Source organism: Morone saxatilis, unplaced genomic scaffold (assembly GCF_004916995.1).
Source record: "Morone saxatilis isolate NCDOM2014 unplaced genomic scaffold, NCSU_SB_2.0 Contig1, whole genome shotgun sequence".
NCBI lineage: Eukaryota > Metazoa > Chordata > Actinopteri > Moronidae > Morone > Morone saxatilis.
The window spans coordinates 13,152,397-13,157,826 of NW_023339651.1; the positions used below are offsets into that span (position 1 = coordinate 13,152,397).

The window sequence follows — 5,430 nt, forward strand, 5'->3', positions numbered from 1 at the left end:
ACATCGGGTTTTTCAGGGAAAAAATTGTCACACTGCTCATGTGGAGGGCTCAAAAACTCATGTATCACATATAATACGTTTGGCGTTATAGGGATCACTGGTCCTAAGATTTAGATTTAGAACAAGGAAGTAATGAAAGGCCTGGCCATGTGAAGACGTGTTTCTGTAAATACTGTTTGACCCTTAAGGTTACACAGAGGTCTGACCCTGTGTTCTAAGAGGAGGTTTAAAGGTTATATATTTTTGTTATGGTAGTATATTTTAATCATCATCAGTCATTGTATCTGAATGTGTATCTGGATGCGCAAGTCAATGTGTATCAACTGGACTGACTATGTAGCAATTATATTACTACCTTTTAAAGTAGGGAGTTTGATGTCCCATCAGGTCAGCCAGTGTATGTTTTTAAAACGTTCATCCAAAACACTTAAAAAAGTAGGGTCTCGGGAGGTCTGGGGATCACCAGAGAACCAGGATATTGTTTCTGTTGTTGGTGAGTCTTTCAAATGTAATTTTTCAATGCAGTGAGCCCAACAAGGAGAATTCTCTTCAGCTTCACTGCACTGGGGTTTGGGCAGAACTCCCAGCAGCAAGTATCTCACAAATAACCAAATAAAAACAAAAATGTCTGCATGGCAAGATAGCGCAAGGGGTAACTATTTAGGGTGTGGGAGAAGACAGAAAACACATAATTCCTCCAAAGTTGGGATCGGTCACTTTCTTAGCAGACACAAACTATTCCTCGTCATGTAGCTGCATAATCTGACATCGTCTTTTAGTTCTGCTGCGCAGGTAATAAAACCACATGTTATGAATGGAAAAAGTCCAAACTTTTTCTTTTCTAAAGACACAAGGGGACCAGTGAGGTGGCCTGAATCCATCCACTGTACATGTGAGACGGGAAAAGATAAAGGGGAGGGAATCATATCATGGGACGAGTGTGAGTGCGTGTGATTGATGGAGGGACTGAAATAATGAGCAGGAGAGGGTGAGGGAGAGAGAGAGAGGGAGGGAGGAGAGGTTGAAATGTGGTGGAACAGTGAGAGACAAAAAGACCGAGAGCAAGACAGAGTAATGAAGAAAATTGGGGATAATTGAATAGAAGAGCACTTGGGTGCGGGGAAAAAAGCAGAGAGAGCAACTGACAGATAGAGGGTGAAGAGTCAGTACACAGTGGAAGTACAAAGCGAGGAAGGAGAATGAAGGAGAGAGATCAATCTAGCTGCTAAAGTAAGAGAGAGAGAGTGCGCCATGCTGGAGAGCATGTGCATGAATGTGTGTAAGGGAGAGAGTGAGAGGGAGAGAGAGAGAGAGAGAGAGGGAGAGAGAGTCAGCTATACCGGTGCACAGAGTAGGTGAAAGTGTGTGTGTGAATGAAAAAGAGAAAGAGAGGCTGCACAATACAGTGGCTCAGGCTGGCTCACACCGATGCACATTTAAAGACTAGAAGGCATGAAAATGTGATTTTGAAAGAGAAAAGCAAATCAGTTTTTCTTATTTTTTTTCCCTCATCTATATTTTATCAACTGGATCTTTCTCTCATTTTCTAATCCTAGTCCCTTTTTAGTCTCTTTGTGGTTTATCAAGGAGGTCACTGCGGATAAAACGAGGAGCAACACAGCCTGAACTGCAGACTAAAAGGTATTTACTTTTTATGTTCATTTATTTACTCAGATTTTTGTTTGGAATTAACCTGAAAAAGAACAACTCCTGCGTGTATCCCACAATCAAACTCATCATATGAAAAAGCAGCAGAAAAATTACAATAGAATAACAGTGATGATAGAAACCTGGTGTGTTAACTGTGAACCAAATACAAAAGACATGCAATAAGTCTTGGGCACACACAGAAGAACGATCTTTAGCAGCGAGGTGTGTAAGGGGTGAAAGTCACAGCGCTTTACAAGAAGTGGGTGCTGCTGAGATTGTGGCAGAGAGAGTGATTTGGGGGGGGGAAGTACATGTCCTCTGAGGACTGATTCGCATGTTTTATGTAGGTGGGGAAGAAGAGCAAAGGAGGAAGAATTACAAAGATCACAAAGCCTTCAAAGAAAACTATCGTAATCATATATATCACTCCAGAACAGCTTTAGGACTGATTAGTGAGAGTGGACTACTCAGTACACAGCTTTATTAGCTATGATAATATAGCAGCTGTAATGAAAGTTATGTAGGTTTGTTTGCTTGTAATTATTTAAAAAAAAAATTATTTTACCATTATTTTACCAGGAAGTCCCATTGAGATCAAAAAACTATTTATAAGAGAGACCTAGCCAAACTCACAAGATATTAAAATGCAATTAATGTGAATCATGGAGATTAAATTACAAAAAGACACACTGAGGTGACATTCTAAGTAAAGAGTGGGCAGTGATGGTGGAAAAGTTCATTTCTCTAAATGAAGATTTCATGCTGAATTCAACTTTATGCCCGTAATTGAATCCCTTGTGACTTGTTAAGACCCTCTTTCATGTAGATTATTCCACGTTCATAATTGTACATTGAAGTATTTTACAACTGCTCCCCCACAGTAACAAAGTAGGTTATGACCTGTTGTAATACAGTGAGAAATTCACAGAGGAAATGGGGGAAATAATTGATGTGCATAAGTTAGAAATCATTCTGGGAATTTGGAGAAAAATGTTAATATTTGGGCTTATGTAAAACCTACATTTATGTAATGCCTATTTTAATACTATCCAGACACTTACAGCATTGTATTACATTTTACAGAATCAAACGAGAGCTCATCAACACCCACATTTCGCACACTCTTGTAGTTGTGACTTGTCAAAATCATTACCTGCTCGCAGTATTTATGGTGTCAGCTGGTGGAAAGGTGGAAACCCTCTAAGGACCCCAGAGAACTGTCTCTCTCTTTCTTTCTCTCTCTCTCTCTCTGCACTTTCATCCAATAGATACAACATAATTGACTTTGCACAGCCTCCTAAGACCCTGCCCCACATGGTGTAATGCACAACAAGCAATACTGGCTTTAAAAGCATATTTTTCTCTCAGAGAAGTACACCTAAGGGAATTAATTTGGAAAAGGAAGGAAATAAACTAGGCAATTTAGAGCACAGTGGGCACACTAAGATTAATGGCTTCCTAACAAACACAGAACAATTGATCATAATGGAACAAAGAAAGCTGCGTGACGTTATCAATCGAGAGGGACAGAGTGATTATACGTAATGTGTGACTAATGCCAAAAGAGAATGTGATTATGAAACAATTGAGTGGAAGATGAAAGACATGGAATACACTGAATTGGCCAGGAAGCTTCATGTGTCAGTGGAGAAATGATTCAGGAAATTTCCACCACCACTGCCTCCTTATTTCCACTCCATCTCTATCCTGCTGTTCTTTCCTGCCCGGTCCCGTTCTGTCCTCTCCCATCTCCCCGGGAAGAGTAGGAGTCGATAAACAGGCCGGTCAGTGTGGCAGATGTGACAATGCTATATGGTCCAGTAATTCTCCAGGGTTTGGTATGGAGAGAGTGTAGGACAAAAGACAGACATGCTGAGAGAATATTTCCAGTGACAGCTCACTGCTGTGGAGGAACACAGCTAGGCTCCATTAGCTGCAAGCTACTACTGTATCTGTAAAGCAGGAATATAAAACCCACAACAAAATGTTTCTTAAATCAGTCCCATGGGAGTGTTAAGCTTGGGTTACAGCTGTATGGAGCTATAAAAAAGCAAAATACACACGTGCCCATTGAAATCCATACACATATGCTCATTAGCTTTTAATTCAAGGACAAACACGGCAAAATCTGTTCAAAGAAATTACATCTTTTGTCTGACATTTTAAAGTGTCAATATCAAATAACCTTGAGGAGTAATTTCATGTGTAAATAAACGTTTTTATCTAATATCATTTTTTATGAACTTCTAATTGTTATTTGCGGAACTGACAGAGTCTCATTGTTGTGCTCATTAAGATGGAACGCGAGAGAAGAGCTGTTTCCCCTGACTCTGCAGGCTTTTCATTATTACATACAGGGAGATTTTCCCCAGGGGAAAGATCTGGAGGATTGCCGTAAGCCATAAAAACAGAAGCTAGCAAACGGCAACATATCCACTATTATGAAGAGCTCAAATAGCTTCAGCTTTACAATTTCTGAACACAACTTCAAGTTAATGAGTAAAAAAATACAGTCACACACTTCTCGCACAGATGGTTTAGAAAGCAATAACTGGTTTTTAGATGCACAGACTAATGGGACTTTATAGCACTCGTATATATTTGGCCGCTTTAGTCAAAAGTGTATAAATCTACCTGAGAACCGGAGTAATATATCACATGATGACAGATCAGTAGCAGAAGTGGTGGGTCACACACCTATATGTATAGTATACTGGTCTCGCCTCATTAACCTCACTGTTTGCTAATGTAGACCAGCTTCTGGGTTGCTGAGCAGCCTGTTTTAAGCCAGCAGGGTCAGATGGCCCTTTAGCAAAAGATTTCTGGCTTAGTTTAAGGTTGTAACAAGGTAGTGTTGATCATGGCTGTAGCCAGCTATGAGGTCTTCAGACCTCAGTAATTATTTCCTAAAAAGAAAATTAATATAAAAAAATCATTGGTATAAAAAATATAAAGCCAAGGGTTGAAAACGTCTTTTCTTTAAGTGTCTGCGTGGCAGCTGAACAGTTCTGTGTGTTTTATACATTTTGTGACATACATGTAACAACCTGCGCACTTCCAGCACAGTCCTGTCTTTCTATTTACTCCATGGGCGAGTAAGCTGTAACCTACATACACAGAACACTTACTACAAGATCAGTCAACACTGTTTGTTCAAGATTTGAGCTCACAAACTATTAATCTTTATTAAAATCAAATCAAAATGGGACGTGCACACTTTTGCACACAGAATCAATCAGGAGTTTCTGCTCTGACATTTTCATGGTGGGAAATAGTCATTATAAGTTACAGTGCACAGCAGCAGCTTTGAATAAACAATTAGCCTGCCTCTCTGTTGTCACGTTGTCTGTTATCACCTACTCCAAAAGTGATAGATTAGGGAATTTCTGTCCAAAATAATGATAATAATTTGCATGTACACCGATCTGCCATAACATTATGACCACTAACAGGTGAAGTGAATAACACTGATTATCTAGTTTATCATGGCACCTGTCAGTGGGTGGGATATATCAGGCAGTAAGTGATCATTTTGTCCTCAAGTTGATGTAAGCAGGAAAAAAGGGCAGCGTGAGGAATTTGAAGCGACTTGGACAAAGTGCCAATGTGTGATGACGACGACTGGTCAGATCTCCAAAACTGCTGCTCTTGTGGGGTGTTCCCTGTCTGCAGTGGTCAGTACCTATCTAAAGGGGTCAAAGGGAGGAAAAGTGGTGAACTGGAGAAAGAGTCATGGGGGGCCAAGGCTCATTGATGAACATGGGGAGCGAAGGCTGGCCC

At 40.2% G+C, this 5,430-nt stretch overlaps 1 protein-coding gene across 1 annotated transcript in view; it reads right to left on the reverse strand.

Moving 5' to 3' along the window:
* LOC118334027 (SH3 and multiple ankyrin repeat domains protein 1-like) overlaps positions 1-5,430 on the reverse strand; it is a 33,147-nt gene that overhangs the window by 27,205 nt on the left and 512 nt on the right. The window lies entirely within an intron of this gene.